General features: G+C 39.5%; 1 protein-coding gene across 2 annotated transcripts in view; it reads right to left on the minus strand.

Moving 5' to 3' along the window:
- znf644b (zinc finger protein 644b) overlaps nucleotides 1–24,013 on the minus strand; it is a 35,822-nt gene extending 11,809 nt beyond the window's left edge. The window contains exons 1-2 of one of the 2 annotated variants that reach the window (XM_051947652.1): nucleotides 23,811–24,013; nucleotides 14,003–14,053 (exon numbers count right to left, since the gene is read on the minus strand). The gene's annotated coding sequence lies outside the window, so the exon portion shown is untranslated. The remainder of the gene's footprint in view (nucleotides 1–14,002; nucleotides 14,054–23,810) is intronic. The other variant, XM_022221228.2, reaches the window with a different exon arrangement.
- Between the last annotated feature and the right edge of the window lie 319 nt (nucleotides 24,014–24,332).

Genomic DNA, 24,332 nt, shown 5'->3' on the forward strand with positions numbered 1-24,332 from the left:
CCTCTGAGGTAAAACCTTCCGAGCTCCATATTCTCCCCATCTGTTGTGGTGTTGGAGGTTCGAAAAGGGAACAGACGCTCTACATTTAAAGCGAACTTCACTGTTACCCCCAAACGGCAGGGTGGCAAAACCATCAAAATATCTCGGTTAAAAGTGTGCAAGCCTCATTAGCAGCCAACTCACACAACTCGCCTCCCTCTCTCTCTCTCTCTCTCTCTTTATATATATATATTCTATATGTGTGTGTGTGTTTATAGATGTATATTTCTCTACACATACATATGTACAGAAATATACATATTTAAACACACACACACACATAGAATATATATATATACATATATTCTATATCTGTGTGTGTGTGTTTATTTATATATGTATATTTCTGTACATATACATATGTACAGGGTTCAGCAGAGAGGTCGGTTTTAAAACTGTATTTGCTTCTATTTACTTCATTTAGTCAATGTTAAAAGGCTGACTTTGCCTTGCCTAAAGATATTTACAGGGATTACGAGCCTTAATACAGTTAAGCTGTATGCACAGATCAATCTGCTATGAGCCTTTACTAACCCTGTCTGGTATTTTCCCCGATACACTCACCTCATTTTTCAGTTTGGTAAATGAGATTTATGAAGAGCATCATGATCATTGTGCTCCGTTCCATATCTATTCCGTTCCAACAGAAAACAAACTCAGTCGTGTTTTGTGAAGCCCTTTGATTTACTAACATTCTTTTCACAAACTTCACAAACTGTGTTTTTTTCTTTCAGCACCAGCAGTTTCTACTGAGCAACTCATCTTGTGAACATAATGACGTTTGAATGAAACTCTTTCGATGCTAAAGATAAATCTGTATTTTATTCAGTACATCTGCATAGCAACACAATCCAGTTCAAGAGAGCCCTATATCTAACTTTTAAATGTGTGAAGATATATATATATATATATATATATATATATAAACACACACACACTGCCTGGCCAAATAAAAAGTCACCGCCTGGATTTAATTAAGCAAATAGGTAAGAGCCTTCCACTGGATAATTACTGCAGTGACGAATATGTTTCAGCAGGCCATAACTTCTCTAACCCTAGCTGATGCAGTGAGGAGTTTCTCATTTCTTAAACAACCACTTTGGAAGACATATCCTGTGTTCATGGAAAGGATGGTAATCTGTCTCCGAAAGGTCAAATTATTGGCCCGCATTAAAGAAAGAAAACAAGGAGATTTTTGAAACTGCTAAAATCTGGTTAAAAATTGTCCAACACATGACAAAAACCTGGAAGGATAGTGGCGAACCATCATCTTAAAGGAACAAATGTGGTTGGTCATGTGGTCCAAGGACTCCAGATTTACCCATTTCGAAGTGATGAATGCATCAGGGTAAGAAGAGAGGCCACATTTATAGCAATAAAACCTCTTAGTGTCATTTTCCAAAAACCAAAAATATGTTCAACTCCACTCATGGAATTAATACGATCCTCTGCAGCATGCTCTGCTAGTCGGTAGGCTGGGAAGCATGCCATGTACTCACAGCAGTGTAGCTTTGAGCCTGGCTCACAACCACAGCACACGTCATGCCCTATTCTCTTTCATCTTCCTGTCATTCTCTCCTGTGAACAATCTAATTTCATGAAAATGCCATAACATTTGGCTGTAAACATTTTATTTTCACTTCATTACACAAGGTGAGCAGCAGTTTTACATATGTTCTTTAAGGCAATATCCCGATGAGAGCAGCTCCAAACTGAGTCATCAACATGCCTCTTATATACAGTGACATTGAGCAAAGATTAGATATCATAGAAAGACCTTATTTCCTCGACATTTCAAGAGCCATCCATGTGTCAAAGCTGAAACCTGTAGCAATGTGAGGACGTTATCTTCACTTTCTAGTCATTTCTGATGTGATGGGAAACCCTCACGAACAAGAATCAAGTGAAGTGTGAAAATCTCAGACTATTACAGCAGAGGGACTTGGAGGAGGGCATGAATAGAGAAACCTGGGCTCATATCATCTCTAAAAATGGGTAATACATTAGAGAGCAAAAGTAAGTTACATAAGATTGCTCACAGAGTTTATTTTACACCAGTAGAACCAAACAAATGGGTCTAGCTGATGACAGTAGGTGTTGGAAGTGTAGGAGAGCACTTCTTGTCCACGCTTTGTGGAACTGTGCTGTGCTTTGGAAAACAACTTAAAATCTCAGAAAGAGGAATTGGGGATCTTTATGTTCATCTTTACCTTGCATAAGAAGCAAACAAATTGAATCTGGTTGGCAAGTTTTTTTTGTGTGTGTTGGCCTTGACTGCATAACTGCTTCGTCAAAATTCATGTGCACCATCCTCCAGGGTCAGAATGCAGGGTTCTACTGGAACGTCCTGAGATATCTGAGGGAGAACATTTCAGCACAAACAACCTGAACTGTGACGCAAAGACAAGTTAGTGCTCCAGTGTGGTGATTACAAATTGCTTGTGTGACGACAACACCACAACTGTTGCCCCCCACCCACCCTACTCATCAAATATTATGCACAGCCTCATGGCTTTTTGATTAACCCTCGTAAAATCAAATTATAGATCAAGGATGTATGCCGTCGCCAACCAGTCAAGTTACATCCATGTCTGTCAAAACATGACCTGCATCATTTACATATAATATGCCAGAACTTCATCATTTTATCCTGTTTCACATTTGTGTCAAATTTAGCCATAATTACTGAATGAATTCTTGATTTAGAGCTAAAATATATTTTCTAAGGTTGCGTTGATCTTTGGCCATCAAATTCTTATCAGTTTATCATAGAGTCTAAATGAAGATTAGCACCAAATTTAAAGAAACTTCCTCCAGGCAGTCCTGATATTTTGCGTTCATGAAAATGGACTATGTTAAAGAGGGAATTGTGCTTAGGCGTGTGTGTGCATTAGTCTATCAACAGCAAATTAATTCAAAAAAGTGTTTAAAGGTTTAATCAGCTTTGGCTTCAGGAAGCTGCAACAAACATTTTTCAGCTTTCTGGTATTTGACTCTCCAAAAGACTGCAAGGAAAACCCCTTACGTTCTTACGTATTTTCAAAAATAGCCACTAGTGTCTATAGTTGCTATATTTCTAAGTTTTTGTGTAAGACAAAAAAGTGAGTTGCTTTGAGCAATATCACTAAATTAATAATAAACTATGTGTGTGATTCCTTAAATGCATGGAATATCAAGATTTAAATTTTAGGGCCTTCAGTATTTTTAGAGCCTTCAAGGGCATATACATGGGCTTCAGACATAATGCAAGCTTGATAGTAAACATGAAAATAAACATAAAACTGAATCTGCCACAACTGGAGCCATGAACCTTCAACTACAGTGAAGAGAAGACCGTTCTACTTTTCAACATTCAGCACACTCTGCTTTTGCAGATGACATTGCTCTGTTGGCTTCATCAAGCCGTGACCTTCAGCGTGCACTATGGTGGTTTGCAGCCGAATGTGAAGCGTCCGGTATAAGAGTCAGCACCTCTAAATCTGAGGCTGTGGTTATTTACCAGAAACCGGTGGATTGCTCCATCTGGGTTGGGGTGAAGCTTGTATGCTAGGTTTAATTACTCAACTGAGCGGACCACTACAACGCATTTAGATGTTACAGTACACTTATGTTGTGTTTACTGTCAGACTCTCTTTTTGATTCTTTAATCTGTATTTCACATAATTTGATATAATTTTGTAGCGTTTTAACCATATTTTTTAAAGGTGTATCCACATCATTAATCACACTGTGGGGTCTTAACCCTCATTTTTTATAACTTACAGGTAAATTTGCAAGACCAGTCTTACGTCTCTACTTGAAAGCTCTTTGACTCAACAGCCGTTTCAAATGTGCTATATACATAATGATGATTTGACTTTTTCTGAGTTACTTTGCAGTTCAGTCATTTCTAGTCAATGCTAGAACAGCAACTTTTCATCCAGGATTATTGCAGATTTGATGAACGACACCATTTCTGTGAAGTCTCCAGGCATGGGCTACATTTTCTAAAGCCTAACAACAGTCAAGAGAAGTTAAAGAAGTCTAGTTTCATCTCAGGCCATCTGAAATGCAATATGCTGAAAGGGTATTACAGAAATCAACAAGCAGCTATTCTGGTACCATGGCACTTAATGAGATACAATGTCAAATATTAACTGGTACCAGCGTTTTAAATGGCTGTAATTGTCTTTTGTTTTTTGGTTTGGTTTGTATTATTATATTCCTGATGAATCAAGTGTCTTTGTATTTGGACTGTTGGTCAGACATTCAAGAAAATGAATGGAGGAGTTAATCAATAAATTAAACAATGAATATACTAGCAGCCCTGTGTCTAAAGACAATTGTCAATTTTTGCAAAGGACATTTAATGGGAAATAAAGTATCTCCTATTTTTATCCTCTTAGACAATTATCAAAGGTAAAAAACTACAATACTAACAACCTTAAGTCTCATGAGAACAACAACCTGATTGACCAGGAGGTTGGCGCTGTGGGCTTCTAAGGCTGTGAATGTCCAAGCAAATTCCTTCTTCCTGTTCAGCTGAAGTACCAGGCTGGCAGCACAGAGGAGACAGCGCTAAAGACCAACTGAGACCAGTCAGCCAAACCACTTCAACTGCTGGAGCTGTCTGTGTGGATCAACAGCCAACCTTACATTCCTCTGCCATCGCCTTTGCTGGAGAAATGCCTAAACAAGGGGGGCCTCGGTCCCTCAAGTACTGCACTACACAACTTCCTCAGTTAATGGGATCTATTGATTTATTTGACACAATGTGAATTTATGAAGCTGCCTCTTTAGTGTGAGAGTATCAAAGCGTGGCTCAAAACAAACAGACTGAGATTCAGCTTGACACTCCAGTAATCCCAAGGTGACTCTGCTCTCTCAATGAAGGTGCCACAGCAAAAAAAAAGAAAAAAGAAAGAAACAAAAACACACACTTCAGTTCTTCTTCTGCTATTTCAGCCCCTACTACAGTTAACAACACTGTCAAACTACTAGAAAAGCATTGTGAAATTAACAACGCACAAATGTCACTCCTGAACATGACCAGCTGGTTTGTTGTGCAGAAAAGCATGAAACTACAAAACCATAAAACACTAAATTTCTCAATTTGCACACGGGAAAATAAAGAGAGAGCAGCTTCAGACAACGTCTTTGTCAGGATTACATAGTCTTTTATCCCACTGATTTCTTGTCACCCAAAGGTCATTTCCATAATAATGGCCTCCATTCTCCCTAATGGGATTTTGCCATGTGATTATGTATGCCAGCGTCTTATGCAGACACTATCAGCCCTGTCATCTTGAATTGCACAAATGTAATTACACAAAGCCTTTGATAACTAAACAATGTAATTTACTGCTTGAGTGAAAATATATATTGGAGTTATATGACTCAAATTATACACTAAAAGAAGATATAGGAGTACCTAAGGTGGTATGCTTGAAAGAAAATTGTGTTCTTTATAATAAGAAAAAATTAAATGCTAATGCCTGCTTTGAAAACAAGAATATCTGTGTAAATTCAAGTGAAAAGATTCACAAGTAAGTATCACTGGAGGTTACCTAAAGGCCTCGCTGTCTCCCAGAAAATTACATTCTTATACAGCTTAACTACACTCTTAATTATACATTATATTGAATTTGATGTATGTTCTGTCAGACTAAAACAGAATGTTTCTAACTGACAGACTGCATCTTTGCCATTTATTTTCTTGTAGATTCTATTTTACCCAGATCGGGACTTTTTTCCTGAACCTAAGCACAAATTATTGGTGCCTAAACCTAACTATGAGTGAAAATTGAAATTAAACAATCAGTGAAAATGAAACTTAAATCAATGCAAAACCTGGTCTCCTAAATAAAAAAATCTGTTATTAGCTTATGGTTCCATCCTCCTTAAGCAAGCTTTGCGGTTCTTTCAAACTAAAAGCCTTTCCTTATTTGCTGTAATTTTACATTTTTAAAGAGAAATTATATTGGTTTCAAAACCTAAAAGAAAATGAATAACTGGAAAATGCTCATGTATGATTTCTTGCTGAGAGTGCAATGGCACTGTCAGGCCTGACCACTAAATAAAAAGCCAACAGCCCATTAGCCTAGCTTAGCATAACGGGACAAGGCTTTGCTTTGAAGATGCTTTAAAATAGACCATACTGTGTTAGGCATCGACAGACAAACACATGGTAAGATATTTGTCATTCACAATAATGCGCTGATAAACCATTAGCACTTGTAATTTACCCAGTAAATTACAAGTGCTAATGAAGTTACTACTCTCATTTTGCAGACACTCAAATGAATCCTGATGCACTTTTATGCTGCATGTATTTAATAAATTTAGAGGAAAGACTCCTTTAAACAGCTGGAAGCAAGAAACTAAACTTCAGCACCTGTTAACACTTTGTCAGAACCTGAAGAACATTCATTCTTTCTTGGTGTCTCATGAATCTGACCTGTTACAGACTGTCTTCATTGCAGTAAAGCTGTACTATTCTAGGTATTTCAGCTCGTAATAGAAATAAAATTGTAGAACAAAGTGAATAAGAAAGGCGTTTTGTGATTTTCAAACTGTATCTTTTGCTCTTTGTGATGTTTTTGAATCTATATTGGTGCTGAAGTGTGGAAAAAGCTTTGAGTGAATTGCTTCACGTAACTCAAAGTACATGACTTACCCATTACCTTGACGGTCCAGCTTAGACTAGTGCCATGCTAAAAGTGATACAGAAATGCTACTAGATCTGACCAAGTAGGATTGCTGATGCAATATCTACAGAAAAATGAGCAGTTACTCATTCAGACATGAAGCCGACACATTCAGTTCTTGTCAGATTAGCAGAAAGCAGAGCATGTGTGAAGGAGATTTATTTTGCTAAGCTAAACTAGCCAACAGAAGGCTATCAATCTTGACATCGGAATTATTGGCAAGAAAACAAATATATTTCCCAAAATGTCAAATGACTAAAAAAAATTAATCAAGTCATAACACAGAAAATAGAACGTCAGTAAATGTGTGGATTGTTTGCAGGCAGAGTTGCACATTCAGTGGAGACAAAGACTATAAAAAGACACTACAGGACCATAAGGATCAAACTGGCAAGAGCCTTGAACCACGGGTTACACTGTTTGAATCTCTCAACCAAAAACAATCCCATTCTCTGGCCAAGGTTCAACATGAGCAACAGAAAAATCCTCCTCAACCTGTCCACAACAAACTTCTCCTTTGCTCTCTCTCTGCTAAAACAGGGAATGAGTGGAATGGCTGTGATGGTAGATTTACTGATGAAAAAAGGTGAAGCAAGAACATTCGGAGTGATAAAAGGGGACAGGGAGCGAGTGACAGTTGGGTTAAGACAGAAGTCATGTTCAATAGCAGGTAGAAACATCAAACAGCGAGTTCACAGGAAACCCATGCAACCTTGTCTTGAAGGAGGATTTTCTGTTGTGTGGAGTAGATTATATCTGTTCAAGCTGCTGACACGGCCTCATTTGCTGCCCGTAGTGTTGGAGGGGGATTAAACGATATAAACTTTAAAGCTTTAAACAATACCTTTCAAAATTAAATGGATTAAGGGAGGGATGTCTGATGGGGATTTCCCAAGGCTTTGTTAGTTTTAAACTCTACTCCTTTTAACGGGGCGAAGAAGGGGAGGAAAAAAAACCCACAGCAGTTAGAAATTTCTCAGGCATGTGACCGTTTTAATGAGGCGGCTCTCACGTTGAGGAGGGCAGCGGGCACAGGAGGGCTGCCAAGCAGATGGCTCTCATAAACATCATATCTGCTCTGTTTAGATACATGACTTCTCATCTCCCAACACTGAGAGGAAAACAAACCCGACCATCACCGCGAGCACTACCCACTTGCCTGCTTTTGGCAAGCTGTGCCGGCTCGTTGAAATGGCACATTTCCATTTCCTGCATTTCTCCTTCATAACAATATGCATGAGCTGTGCAATTGATATACATAACCTCTAATCTGTTATAAGTATGCAGAGAAGATGCAGCGATTGCGGTGCTGGGTATTTTTGTTTAGTGGCAGTTAGGATGTTGACTTTTAATAAATGTTATTATTACCATATAACTGAAAGTATATAAATACTAAGCAAGACAGAGGTTGTTGCTATGATTAGGCGCGCTCAGATGCTTTCCTCAGCGGTCGGGATGAGAAAAAAATTATATATATATCAAACTTTGTTGCTGCCGCTTTGCTGCAGACATGTGACCATTCAGATGAAAGGGAGTCGGTGTCAAACTGCTCTCCAAATTGAGGACAGGCTCCACATTGCCGAGCAGACATCAGTGAGCTTAAATTCGGAGGCATGTCAAGCATCGCAGGTATTAGGATGAAATCTCTCATTATCTTTCTTTAAAACATAATACGAGCGCACGATGGCAGGAATGAGGGGAGGTGAGCGGGGTTGGGGTTGGTACCAGGGGCTCAGTGCTCACTAATGGCAACCAAAGTGATCCCTCAGTAGTCACCTTGAGTTCTATTATTAGACCGGGACGAACGCTGTGTTGTTTTGCAGGATTGTGTTGCTTGATATTGGGGGGGGGAAAAAAACAACTGACACTGCAATATTTACTTTATTGAGTTTTGAGAAAGTACCTCAACAGAAGACTTGGGCAACTCTATTTGCAAAGATAAAGTTACTTATCTTCAATGCAGTACAAATCATTTAAAAAACGGCATACAAAGTATTTTTAGATGGTATTCAGATTTCAGTTTACACTCGTCATAAAGAGCTGGTCAAGCAAATTAAGTTGTGTTGACTCTTCATAGCAACAATTGCAAGACACTGTTGTCCATGTAGCTGTTTTTGACCAACATCATCCTTATTGCAAATTAATTATTTCCTTTAAATTGTGCTTCTTCTTTCAATGACATCTTCATTTTTAGTGTTTCTCTTATCTTGCTTGCTAACAAACTTTGTGTCTTATGAATAAAGTTTTAAAAAATAGTACGAGGAATAAATGTTCAAAGCTTTCTTCCATTGATTTGTCACGGAAAAAAAGACACATTCAAGCTTTCTTTTTTGATTCAAGCAGAAGTAGCAGGACACAAGTAAATTTGCTTTCGTTTACTTAGCAGTATCAATGCTGAAACAACGCATTGTGAAGTTCTAGTTTGCGGCCTCTGATTGGATCCTAGAAGCAGCTAAAATAAGGCTCCACTGTGATCACATGTGGTCGAAGAGATGACACGAGTGGAAAACAGAAGAAGAAGAAGAAGCCTCCAAACAGAAGATGCCAAAACTGTGGCTGTCAAAAGTCACAAGGAATTCAGAGGCCAACAAAAGCCTATTTATCTAACTCTATCAGGAGAAGTGGACAGCTGGAGCACAGCAGCCTTGACAGCAGTGGGATTCCCTTGTCATTTCCCAAGGTCCACACACGGGCACACACACACGCACACACATAAGACGATTATTCAGTACTGCTTGTCAATTGTACCTTTTCAACCCGGATCAATGAGTCGTCTTGCACCAGGGGCCTGTATCAGCGCCAGTCATTAACATGTGAGTGCCACTCTATCAGCCCCAGCTCCAAATAAATCAAAGGGTCGACCACAGAAGAAATGGGGCTAATATTTCCTCAATAACCCCAAAGAGACACCATGGAGAGATGCAAATTGCCTCCCAGGAGACCCCGGGGGATGTGAAGGAGAAACTTGCTGGGAGGCAACGGGAAGCTAATGAGTATAATGGTAAATGTATACAAGGAGAGAGAGAAACCCCTCTCTATTCATACCAATTAAAACAATCTTATCAATGGAGGTGTACTGTAGAGGCAGGGCCCACATCTAACCCCTTGCCCTCCTCCCCACTTGCACCTCACAAGCGTCTGTATTATTCAACACCGGCCAGGCTACGGTCATTAGCCCTGTGGGAGGCTGGGCCAGGCCTGGGGAGTTAAGCAGATTTTAAAAACCACTCACTCCTCACATCAAAACAAATCGGGCCAAATCAAAGAGGCTCAAATATGTCCTTTCTTCGAGGGGCGAGGGAGGGAGCTGCCATTGTTGTGAAAGCCTCCTTTCTGCAGCGTCGACGCAAAACCGGAAGGAAAATAAAAGACAGCAGCAGCAAGAAGTGGCTTCGTCAACCAGGCAGCATTTGTGCAAAAAAAGGGATTACAGATGATTATAATGTCGTGACATGAAATAATATAAATTTAAAGCTTAAGAGTGTTAAATATCTTTGCATATTAAAATGATGACACATACATTTAATGAATTAAATGGTGCTTAACAACTGTGACATTGAGTATTCATTATTTTTTTTCTATTTCATTAGCAGATTAACAGGCATTTTGTGTGTGTGTGTGTGTGTGTGTGTGTGTGTGTGTGTTTTTCCTCCATGTGTGGTTACAAAGGCAGTTTTCCACTGCAGCTGCCGACACCATGTCTAAAAGCTAAAAACAAACTCACATGTTCAAACACATACTCAAAATCTTTAAATCTCTTGAAAACAGATACAAATAAAGAGGCGTTGTCTTCAATCTGGTGCAGAAATTAGGAACTGAAATAGGAGGATTTGTTTCAGAAAATGTTAGATTTTTACTTTTGAAAAAAAAAATAAAGATTTTTAGAGGTATTAATAACCAAACTGGCTTTGATGTTTTTGTAGTGCATAAATACATTTGTGGGTTTCTGGTATCTAAACCCAAACCCTATTTTTTGGGTAGGTTTTCCCCTTGGACTAAAGAGTAATAAATATAATCCCACATTCTAATGCACTGTGACAATACATAGTGTATCAAAATGTATCTATTGTCATATTTTACTATTGGACAGCACCTAAAGCCATGGAAATCTGCTGAGAACAAACAAAAAAAATGGAGTGGAAAGTCACAAAGTTATGCTTTCATCGGACTCCAAGATACAAACAACATTAGGGCCCACAAATCAAAACATTCCTCCGCAGCACAACTAGTGGTTAAAAATTTGCGAGGACGTCTTTAAGTGAAACCGTATAGCTTTCCCATTGAGGAAATTTGGAGTGGGGTGTAGTTTAAGGAAGCATTTGAACCACCTAACAGGGCAAAGAAATGCTTCAAAAGCACAGTATGAGCAGAAGAAAGACTGCCTCGGTCTATCATTTTGAAGGTCATTTATCAGGATGGAAAAATATACCTGACAGCAGCTGATTGGAGGAGGATTTGCCTCCTAGATATCACCGAGGAGACTGAAATGAAGGTTAATCACTATATAACTTTCTACATGTATAATCCTATACTCCAGATTTCATTGAGCATATCTGTAAAAGCCCTCCGTCAGCATAATTGCACCTAACCTGTGCCCTGCATGCTCAAATCTCTAAAATATCACATCCAACTCTGAGAATAAATGGGAAATTAATGAGGAAAGTGCTGAGCTCAACCTCAGATAGCTATCACAGAAAGGGTTAGCCGCCTGACGGCTCATGTACAATGGAAGCTCGCTAATCCCAACCCTCAAAGATAGAGGTTGTTTGGACTTGCGAAATGTTCAGAGGGATAAATACAAGACCGCACTGATTTGACATCCTTGCAGACTTGTGTGCGTTGGATCACATTTAAAATATGTAATAAAATGCATGTATGTTTTGCGTAGCCTGGTAATTTTAAAATACACAAAAATGAAAAATGGAATACAGTGAAGGTGCACTAAATTATTCCTCAAAAACATGCACTAAATGATGTGTACTATAATTAGATGATTATATTCTTGTCATAACTGATTTAATTCAGAGTTTTGAAGTGTTTTATTGCTTTTGAACAGTATTTACTTTTCACTTAATAGAAGCCAGCATATATCCATCACCCCATCTTTTATCATCTATCTAATTTAGAATGTACAGGCAAACCATGCCACAGATTATTCAGTAACAAGACAGGCCATGATAACTGGTGTTGCTTTTCAGTGTATCCTCCCTGTGAGGGCTGAGAGCATCAGTGATCATATTCTGCCCCTTAGTGGAGGAAACAGTCCATAGCCTGAGTGAAGCAGGATAACAGAGGGCTTGATCTGCAGCAGACCGGATCATGGACCGCTCAGCGCTTCATTCAGCCTTTGATGGGCCGCAACAATCTCACCTGCCCGTGAATTAGGATTCAAGTAGCTGCAGTCCATCTCTCCTCTAAAAGAAATTCCTCTCCAGGAGGAAGTCAGTCCCACGTTTCTTTAAAAGGAAAGTGCCACTCAATTTATATGTAAATTCGGATTTGTGAACATGAAAAATATCCCAAACTAAAAGAAAAATCTGTTGTCTGGATGTTGTCAACATTAACTGTCTTCAAAAGCTGCTTGTGTGATTTTTTTTTTGTAACCAGGCTGTATCGTGTGTCAGATAATCTGAATACAATAATGAACTCTTAACCCAAGAAATTCATCCAAAAGGCGTTTCCGCAAATCCTTCACAACAGAAGCTGCCGTCACAAATTAGGGAAATGAAAAGCTTGTATCTTCGTGCTGTTTGCTACAGTCGCAGCGAATGTTCACTGAAATGTAAGCAGGATAAAGAAAAACAAAACTGGGAGCTGAAATTACAGATACATATACGAAACCAATGAAATGTCTGAAAAACATCTATTTGTAACAAATCCTTGAAAGCGGATCTTCCCTCATGTAAAATGCAGATTGGAATCCTAGGAGAACTTAATGAGACAGAGCAAACAACAAAATGCTCTGACAGCATTTAAAGCTTTCAATGTGAACTTTAATTTATCTCATTCATGTTTTGTTGTTTTATGAATATTTTTCTTTCTTAAATGCTTTTGTGACGCATTCTTCTACTTTGTTACTATACTACTACAATATCAATAAATTAAATTCAAGAAATGATCAATAATAGAGGTAGAGGTGTGATGGATTCTATTGTAAACTCTCTTAAATTTCATACTACATCCAAAATGTTCACTATATTTGCTGAAACCTGAATAATACAGCGAAATTGTATTGTTATTAATTACTCTGCAGATTAATCATGCCTTTGCATCACACAAATAATTGTTCACAAAAATGTGACACCGTTTCTAGAAGATCTACTTTAGATCTACTACCAGACATTATTGCCTTCAAAAACACTCGTCACATACAGAAAATATGTGAAAACAGTAGATCAATCAAAGTTTTCTTTTAAACAGCATCCTAAGCGGAAATTAACTTGTAGACAAACAAAGCTTTTTGTATGTAAACTCTGTGCTTTTTTGGATTTTATCACATCATTTACCTTTGCAAAAATAAAGAAAAAAAGAGATACTCATAAGACCTCTTGACCACTACTACATATTCAGTTATGGTGCAATATCAATGTGGTGGAAATTTCAAATCTGAATTTACAGAAGTCACTTACATTTGAAGGAAATTAAACAAAGACGAGGATATTGCAAACACTCCCTGTGTGTCAGTGATTCTGTTTCCCACTGGAAAATAATCAACAGCCAGCTTGTCACTCCCTACAACCTGCCAAGTGTAGGAGTGGGAGCAGTGACACATGTAACTGACATCTCAGATTTAATTTGACTGGTAATCACACCCAGCTATAGTTTCAGAGCATTTCACACATCTGAGCTACAGTTTCAGGTGTTAAGCTGGTAAGGAGACATGCAACTGTGCCGCTGAATGATAACACCTCTTCAGAGACGGTCACATTTTAGGTTTATGCTCCACCAGTACGATTATAATAATGACAGCCAAAGAAAGTTAGACTCCACACAACACATTTTTCTAAGATTTTCAATCAAACACGCAAGCAGCATTCATACTAACTTCATGTCTATTTGCTCAAGCAAACTCATTCGGTGCCCATTTAACAGAAATTATTTATACGCTTCACTGCAGGTCACCTTGTTGTGATCCTTTTCTGAATCATAATGAATGAATGGATAATATCACTTCTAATAAGAAACGATATTCGATAATGCCAGTTGTCATAACAGAGAAACTTGACTCGAAATTGCGCGATTAACCCAAAAATAACACGAAAAATGTGTTTACTCACCGGTCTGTGCTGAGGAACTGGACTCCACCACATTGTTCTTCGAGAACGTATCTGTAACAGAGAGACCAACAGTAAGTAAATGTTCTGAAACTTCGTTGATAAGACTGAAAAGCCACACACCACACAGATGAAATGAGGGAAAGAGCTTTACGAAGATTTCAGTAAGATTTTGTGAATCCAGCTTGACACACTCGGCTGCAGAGAATCTCTCTGCCCAGTTTCAGCATTTGTGTCAATAAGTGAAAGCTGCTGCAGTCAGTTCAGGGAGCTTACTTCACTATTGTTTGGGGCCCATTATACCATCTTCTGTTTGGGTTAAAGAAATGTCTTTATACAATATGCATTAACAGCAATTTCAAATTAACCCATTTTCTTTCAATAATTATTTCTATTTAATTATTTTTTCTTTGGTGTGCTGAAACAAGTCTGCACTACCAGGAGTCAGCACACCTTTGCCCACCCTTGCCTGACCTCAATGACTACGTTTATATGCCATCAATATTCGGGTAAAGGTCAATATTCCGGTTTCTGAAACATTTGGAATAACCCGTTTACATGCCTAAACAGAGAGAGTTACTCCTGTTGTGTGACACTGTGTGGCGCTGTGATGCCGCGTGTGGGTTTCGCCATGTCTGTTTACCTCTCCTTGTGTATTTCCGGTGGGTCGCGCGCCAGATGTGGCATACAAGTAGTTGCCGTACTCAAAAGACCAAGATTCCTTTCGGATGAAACATGCGCAGTACGCAAATTAATGTTTCTTTCTATGGGGATATTCCGATGCGCGTTTATATGACGAGCTATTCGGGTTAGAAAAGGAGTAACCCAGGGGTCTTATTCGGGTTTTTAAAAACCGGAATATGAGCATATTCGGGTTTTTGCGGGTGTTTACATGGCCGTACGCAACCGGGCCATGTAAATATGGCCCATATTGCTAATATTCCGGTTAAGAAAGGGTTTTTGACTGCATATAAACGTAGCCAATGTCTAACCCTATGAGTGGTACCCCACTGAACAATCACTACGTTTACATGCAGTCAAAAACCCTCATTCTAACCCACAAACGGGTTATTCCAAATTTTTCAGAAACCGGAATATTGACCTTAACCCGAATATTGATGGCATATAAACGTAGTCAGTGGCCCCATGTAGCTTCCCATGGCTCAAGGCCCAGCCACCAGACAATTGCCGGAGTGATTTTCTATCCAAGAAGGGTCCCTGACTGCCAGTTTATTGGGGAATTTACTCTGGTAGACTGTCCCTGTTGGCTGGGGGTGGGTTATTGCCCCAAGTAAAGGAGTTAAAGTATCCTGAGATCTTGTTTATGAGTGACAGAAAAATGGAGCATGAGATGGGCAGACTAGTGAAGCATCGGGACTAAAGCAGGTGTGGTACCAGACGTTTATAGCGAAAAGGGAGCTGAGCCTTAAGACAAAGCTGTTGATTTACCTGCTGGCCTATATTTCAAATTTCACCTATGGTCAGGAGGCCTGGATATTGATTGAAAAATTAGATGGATAGATTAATGTATAGATGGATGTAGTAAAACTCAACTACAAATTTACTCTCGGTCTTAACTTTTTTTGCTCCTGATTTGTTCCAAGTCATTTAATATTTATTATCAGCCAATATCCAGCATCATTTTCCTCGATAACACACACTTCAAGTATTGCAGATTCGCAATTCCCAATTGTTGTTTTCAATCTTTTCTCATGTGACTTTGTGATAATATATATAAACAAAGAATCAGGCATAGGTTTCTAGATCGATCAGTTGAAAGTTCTTGTGATCTGTGCCAATCCCGATCTTCGAATCGGGCCCAGAACGTCACCAGTGTTGCCATTCCTAACTTGTTTGGATGAGGAAAAGCACTGTGTAAATGCACACAGAACATACTAGGTGAAAGTTCATCAAACTTCACCTCTTCCTGCTAACCCAAGCAAGCAAAGCAAAACTACAGGCTATGGCAGTAGTGGTAGCCTGACAATGGACAAAGAAAATAAGCAAGTATGGGCAGTTTACTTTCTGTTAGTAAATACTAAATATAATGTGAAAAGAAGAGTGAGGAGTAAGCAATCACATTGTCACAAACTGGGCTTGCACATTAATGAGGTTGGTAGAAACGATCTAAAACATTGTTATAAAACCACATATTCAGTATTTTACCAGTGACATTAAAACTACCAGCTTAATCTTGTGATCTTCAGCCTCATGCCGCCAAAACAGTTCTGAGCCATGCACGCCTGGACTCCACAGACCTCTGAAGGTGTTCTGTAGTATCACGCACCAAGACGTTAGCAGAAGATCCTTTAAGTCCTTAAAGTTGTGAGATGGAGCCTCCATTAACTGGAGTTGTTTTTCCAGCATGTCCAAAGATACTCGATTGGACTGAGAACTGGGAATCTGGAGACCAAGCCAGCTTGAAGTCTTGGTCATGTGCCTCAAAGCCTTTTTCAACCATGTCTGCAGGATGGCAATATGCATTATCCTGTTGAAAGAGAGCACTGCTATCAGGGGATACCTCTGTCATAAAGAGTTGTATGTGGTCTGCAGCAATAGTGTAGACTATGTACCACAGTGCATCCTGCTGCAATCTCTTCCACAGAGCAACACCACACTTGGCAGTCCACATGATGAAAAAAGAGAAAGAAAACATGATTCATCAGATGCTTTTGGTGGTAGACAGGGGTGAGCATCTGCAGTCTGAGGGGCCTGCAGCTACACAGCCCCATACGCAGCAACCTGCGACACTGTGTGTCTATACCTTTCTATCATCACATTATTAAGGGTTTCAGCAGTCTGTGCTACAGTCGCTCGTCTGCAGGATCAGACTACACAAACCAGACTTTGCTCTTCACTTGCTACCACGTTGGGTAGGTACTAACCACTGCACACCAGGAACACCCCTCAAGACCTGCTGTTTTGTAGAATGCCCCGACATAGTCATCCAACCAGCACAGTGTAAGTTGGCCAAAACCTACCTATTTTTCCTGCTTCCAACACATCAACTTCAAGAGTTGACTATTGACGTACTACCTGATATATCACACCCACTGACAGGTGCCATCGTCATATGCTCACATCAACTTTAAGTGGTTTTCATGTTGTTTTTGAGCAGTATATATTCTACATAGGCTCTGCATAACAATTAAATATCCCTTCTGTTTCAGTGATTCACTGATATTTAGCGCCAAAAGACACAGTGATAGCTTTAATGCTATGCAGATGGTGCAGTGGTGTGAATAGTGAGTGGTTCTATGAAAACATGCCACCCATATTTCTTTGCATCTGATACATTTCTGCAAACCTCCATGTTCTTGGTAGGTGCATCTGATTACAAAAATAACTCATCTCTGCAGCTGTTCCTCAGCTGAGTTGTTAATTCAGGCCAGTGTACTCCTATTTAAGTAGTCCCAGGTGTCTTCATTTATGGCTGTGTAAGCAGCCAGCCAGGCCAACAGAGAGCATATAACTGTTTGCTATGCTGAGCATTCAGGGACTTCAGGCATCTTGGTTAAAATATTTGACCTTGTCAAGTGACATATAATCAATTTGTGGATAACATGCCTCAACCATCTGATTTATTTAGTCGAGTAGTTGACTCCTTTACTCTCTGCAGTATACTAATGCAGTAAAACCAACACTAGGCTGTTAAGCTGCCACTGATTTCTTCTATAGCTGTGTGAGCTCATCCATAGACACCTGCAGGGAGTGATGGACACACGTATATACATCTACACTTAGATTATACAGAACCTCCACTCCTGACCTGACAACAGGGATGCAATGCACACTAGCTGTCTGCAATGGAAACAAAACAGAGGACAAATTTGCTATTATGGTAGTTACCTGTGCTATTATTGGGTTTTTTTTTCAAATGGTTGTTAAAAGGGAAAGACAACCTTACATTTTCAGTGGACAATAATATAATGATTCTGTCTTCCTCATTGATCTAAATCCCGAAGACGCAGGATTTGATTCACTGACGTTTTACCACCAGTATACTATTATTTGCAACCAGCTGTATTCCAAAAAGCTTTCTTGAAACAATCAATCCAAGGCAAATACAAAGTTAAGTTAACCTATTAGAACTATCATTTACAGTCTTCTTATTGTAAAACCTCATCTTGATTTCATTTGATCACAAACATACCACTACCATTATGTTGCCCAATATGCACCAACATGAAAGCTTTTCTAGCATACAACGACTCCATCATTTTCGCGTTTTTCAATATAACTTTAACAATGTGTGCGTGTATATGTAATGAATATTGGCTGATATATCAAATGCTATATCAATATCAATGGGTCAGACTCTGTAACAAATAGACTACAGTCACTGAACAATGCATCACTATCAAACTGCAATGTCAGAAGAGCTCCCTCATCTAATCTTATGGAGGTTCAACCACAAAACTACTAAGTCTACATAAAAATGAAGTATAAAATGCTTACACTGTCTATTGATTATTTGATCTAGCAAACTCAAGAATGAATTCAGCTGATCTCTGTCGTATTTGCGTTCAGTTCTGTTCAATGTCAGGAACACTTTCAAATTTCTAGGATGCTACATGGCAAACTGTATAAGATCCTTCACAACAGACTATAAGCATACAGTTTAGAATCACTGCTACAAGTCCAGGTCAAATCCAATCAATCTTGAACAAACCAACCTGTTCAGATATATCAACATGTTCTACTGTATCTCTGAACAAATGCATCTTCAGTAGATGAGACTATTCCTATATGTGTGCTGCACATTGTGAAAATCTTTATAGGACCGTCTCTCTACTCAGCAGTCATCTTGGTACTGCACCCAGGCAATTATATCCATTCCAAATACTGCTTATCACCTCTTTGCTTATCTCATTGGTCAACCCAGACTTATAACTTTCACAACTTCAGTACATTATCACTCTCACAATCACTCTGTGTTGCTAAAATGCTATTTAAGGCCCCACATTCAGAAATTCTGACATGTCTCTATAGTTTGTCTTTGTGCTACAAGGTTGAAAATTTTTACCATGACTGTATAACTCCTGACATAGTTTTGTCATAAACAGTCTGTATTTTTAAGTACAGCTGAGCTGCAAAACAGTTGACCATATCACAGCTGACAGGAGCATGATTGGCTGGATCAGACCAGGACTTTGTATTGCTTCCTTCTCTTTGAGTGATCATTATATATAGAAATATTGGCATTTCACAGCTGTTGTTTATAACTCGTGTGTTCAATGAGTTTGTCAGACACTGTTGCAGTTATAAGTTATTTTATTTTTAGCTGGAGATGAGCAACTTAGAAATGGCTCTAAAGAGTCATTCCATGTCAACTCACCTAGAGTCTACCAGCTGAGGTCATGGATTAGCTTGGAAAAACAAAAAAACATGCACAAACTTCTGCCTAAACCATGGAACCTTGTAAAATCCCACAGGTCTACACCAAATACATTTGAGTTATGAATTTTTGAAAACAGGCCTTTGATATTCAATTTTATAACTTCAGCGGTTCTTTTAAAGCATCTTTAAAGCCTTACCAGTTGCTTATTTTTCAGATGATTTGGTTGATTTTTTTTTTACTGAATATCCTAGAAATCTAAAAAAAAAAAAAAAAAAAGTTTGAACTCGTAATCATGTCTATAGGTTATGCTGGTTTTTGTTGTTTTTGTTTTACAGAAATTAAAATAATTGAAATCTATAATCATCAAATCAAAAAATCTTTAAGTTTCAAAAATCCATATCTCCATTAATATTCATTCAATTCCAACCAAATCTGGATGATTGGTTCTAAAAATTTAACACAGAGGGCCTAGTTTCAAACCTCATAATGTATTTGCAGTAGAGCTGTGGGATTTTGCAAAATTACATTATTTAGGTAGAACTTCTTGCATGTTTTTTCAAACAAATCCATGACATCAACTGGGAGGCCTGGGGTGAGTTGGCATGGAATGACTCTAAAGTGGCTGCAAGTTAGCATGCAGTCGTAATGGACTGTGTTTCATCCACAATTTCATACGTGTTCTGTTGTTTGACAACAAAAACAGAAAAATCCGTAAATGAAAACAGCTTAATTGAGCACCCAGCTGTATTAAACTGCAGTTTATGTGAGCACAGAGAGCAAGAGAGAAGCAAACAGCTGTAAACACAGACTAAGTTTAAACTATACAGAAGAACAACAAGCGACCTAAAAACACCAAATCCACCAACACCTTGTTTAATGGTTTCAAATGGCTCTCAGAATTTCCACCATGTCTGAACATCCCCAATCACAGAGCTCTGATCCCCTGGCATACAAAGCTAAAGGTAGCGTAAACCACATTACAAGTAGCCACACAAAGTGCAAACACCAAAGATTTTTTTTAAATTGTTGTCGGGACATTGCCAGTAAACATAAAACTGTGCTTGCGCTAGCCATTCGCCACTTCGCCATAGGCGAAGCCTTCCTCAGGATGGCGAAGCCATTTTTAGCATGTTTAGCCACAGTGACGAAGCTAATTTTGCCTAAAGTGCTCGACACACGGGAAGCGACAACAGTCGCGCTCCATTCATTTTCTATGGCTGCTGTGCGACGAGACGAACATTGCTTTCCCCCCTCCCAACAACCCGATGGCAACATTCGTGCATGTGAAATTTCGCGCACGTTCACGTAGACGTGCACCTGCTGGCTTGCGACGCGATACCAGAAAGTTGAAAAATGTTCAACTTCTGTCGCTGTTGCCTGGAGCTTCAACCAATCAGCGAGGGTTTCACTCACTGACCAATGAGCTTACAGCATGTTACACAGTACAGTCCGCTCCTATACTTTAATGGTCCGCTCCGGTTTTCAACATGGAGGAGCAAATTATTTTAGCCGTGATTGATTTCCCGATTCTTCATGATCCTTCCCTTAATGACTATCGTGATATAAATAAAAAAAGCTGCTGCATGGGAGTTGGTTGGCGCCAGGGTAAACTTTTATAAGCCACTGTCAATAGTAAAATTTCGGCTAAATCAAGCAATATCTTCTGGCTCATCATCTTTATGCTTTTCTGTCATGAAACTCTTTGAAAATGTAAAAAATCCCTCTAATTTCACAGCCAATCAGAAGTGAGGGAGACAAGCGATCTGTGCTTTTGCACAGCGTGCCGTGTGTCGCCGTTAATCTCCTGCCGCTGCCAAGTATCGCGCACCGTGTGTTGAATTTATCTACTGTTGCAATGACTTTCGCATTCCCCCCTCAACTGTTGCTTCCTGTGTGTCGACCCCCTAATAAATGTGAAAAAAGGGTTAACTTACAACTTTTTTGTAATTTGCCGAGCGATAATCAAAGAAAATAACAAACCGCGTCTCCTTTACTGAAGAGCGCAACCAAGTATAACTGGAACAACCCGAATGCTTCTGATCATTAATAGATGCACACTGTCACGTGTCTCATCTCAGCCAATCAGAAAAAAGGATTCGGACTACAGCTCTCGCTCTCTGTACCTGGCTTACTCAATTTCCACCAACACCCCTCCCCCTTTGCTACACACACACACACGTGCACATACACTTCCCTCATCCCCAATCCCATGGTCCTTGTGCATCCCAACTTGTAAACCCCATGAGTTTTTTTCTATTTCTATTTAAGGGCCTGTTTCAGGTTTCTATTTTTCTATTCAGGCCTTCAGCTGCCATTTGGCTGGCAATTAATTGGTCATTTCATTGTTTTTGAATCTGTCCATTACTTTCTCAATTGAGTGATTAATTATTTGTTCTATAAACTGTCAGAAAAGGGTGAAAAATATATTGTATCTGTATTTCCCAAAGCCCAAGATGATGTCCTCAACTGTCTTGTCTTTTGTCCACAACTTCGCGCACCGCCGTACAGATACTGAAAAAGTGTGGCTAAATGTGGCTAAACAAAATTCTAGCACTTTAGCCACAGTGGCTTGAGACAAATCTTCCCTAGTGCAAACACAGTAAAAGTAATCTTTGATGTCGGTTCCTCAGATGCTAGGAGTGCATTAAGACTGCATGAAAGCAGCAGAGACATCAACTTTATCAAAATGAGGTGCAGCAGCTAGCAGGCAGCATGACGCCCCTTTGCCTGAAATGCAATATAATAGTACGTGTCCAAGCAAGGCAACACACTGTTTCCGAACATCGCAAGCTTGAGAGGGGTGTAACTAGCAGGTCACATGACAGACAGAGGATTTTTTTCCCCCCTCACTTCCCTATTTTAGGGGGGTTCGTGTTCGTTCCCATCATTAGAATTCATTAGGTCTGTACCCTACCATGCTAAGGGCTGTGAGATGACATATGTTGTGAATTTGCACCAAATAATTTGAACTGAAAACATTTAGGAGCTGTACAGTGGCAAGTACTGTTTCCTTGCAGCTGTTCACATCCCGGCCTGGGTCTGGGATCTTTCTGCATGGAGTTTGCATCTTCTCCCTGTGCATGCGTGGGTTTTCTCTTGGTACTCCGGCTTTGAGGACTGTAACTACAGAATGATACAAGCTCTCATTTCAGAGTCTCTATAACACCTGAAACAGTCGCTAGATTTGTCGCTAGTGGCTTTTGACAAAAAATTCCCCAGGAAGATTTGGAAAATCGCCATATTTAGCGAAAAAGTTGGCAACACTGAATGTGTGGCTTTATCCTCCATGCAGTGTCTTCTCCTAAACTGCAGGGGGCAGTGTATCGCAAACACATGTCTACCACGGTACTAAACTAGAGCAGAAGAAGTTTGCCATTATGTACACCACTTACATCATGGCATTTTACCGAATAGTTGCATTTCAACAGTTAGTTTTAATTTCACACCATGAATTATTCATAATCAGATTATCACGGTGATGTCTGTGTGATGAATCGTATAAATGCCTGTATTTCTGAACTTCTGCTGCAAGGAGCTCCCGTTCTTCCAACAGTTTTCCGCATGTCTCTATCCGCATTGTTAGAAAACTTTGGAGGTGCACGATGCAGACATTTTCCACTTGAAGAGGGCCATGTGAGGGAGCGTGTCATTTTTTGGATGGATGAAAACATTTGAGGCTACAAATAAGCTCCTGAAATTGTCGTCATTTTAGTTTAACAACAGCTAATTTAGAGTTTTCACGAAAGCTTCGCAAAGTGTTGGACCACTGCTTGAAATGCTTCATTTGCATAAAGTAGCCAAGACTTTGACTTTATGCAAATGAGGTGCTTTAGGATAGCAGGCAACTCAACGCCCCTTCTCTCTTAACCCAATGTGACACAACCAGAATGCGATGTGGGCCACTTTACACAGACAATGAATGGAAAGCATTAAAGTGATGAGTCTTTTGGACAACATGAGCGTTTTTGTATTTGTTAGTTTTAAAGGCAAACAGTAAAAATTGATTTTCACCACATGGGACCTTTAAAATCAGAAAGGGAGGGCAGAGATATCAAACTTTAAGTTTAATATACAGCTAACGATCTTTCGGGCATGTCCTGCAAAATTTATCAGTGTGGCAGTAAACTTCATGCCATTTCCAAAGTAAACAGCTCATGTCTAAACTGATAGACTTTAGCTAAATAGCTAAGAGCTCCTCAGTAGCTGCTAGCTGTGACTTTATGTTGGCAGGTTATGAGCTGCTGTAGCTGCTCTGCAAACACACTCAGGCACACTGACAAAACTACAACATCTTAGACAAACACTAAGACTTCAGTGAAACTACACAGCAGCATATTCCCCAGTTATCAGTCACTGCGGTGTTTTCCTTCACAGCGACCTGCGACACCGACACATCCCCAGACTAATGACCGCACCTGGCGGCAGCATGTCCCGGCTCACATCAGAACGAACAGCCGCTGAAACACCCACCTACCTGACGACCACCGCTCCCGTCCTCCGGCTTGTCATTGCAGCTGACACCGTCTCTGCTCCTGTTCGACTGTCGCCATCTTGCTGTAAAATCACGCAGGTTCCACACTGTGCTGTGGAGGAGGGGGAGATGAGCGTCACCCGAACTGCACGTCGACCCCAGTCCGAGCAAATGTGGATAAACATGCCTGAAAAACTGTTCATTAAAGCGACAAATGTCCTAAAATGTGAGACAACACGAAGTGGAACAGTTTTTAAGTTTGTCAATGCAGCATGACCTTGACCTGAATAAGAATCATTTTCAGCCTACTGACTTTAATTAATTAATAAATAATAATAATAATAATAATAATAATACAATGGGCTACCCAAAATAAAAAATACTATTTAATTTTAATTTAACATTTAAGTCATTACGAGTGAGCCTGTATTACTGTCAGGGTAAAGTTACCTTGCAACTAATGTGTACATTACCTTGCTTTACCTAAACAAGAACACGTGTTTTTGTCTTTTGTTTTTGTT

Source organism: Acanthochromis polyacanthus, chromosome 4 (assembly GCF_021347895.1).
Source record: "Acanthochromis polyacanthus isolate Apoly-LR-REF ecotype Palm Island chromosome 4, KAUST_Apoly_ChrSc, whole genome shotgun sequence".
Taxonomy (NCBI): domain Eukaryota; kingdom Metazoa; phylum Chordata; class Actinopteri; family Pomacentridae; genus Acanthochromis; species Acanthochromis polyacanthus.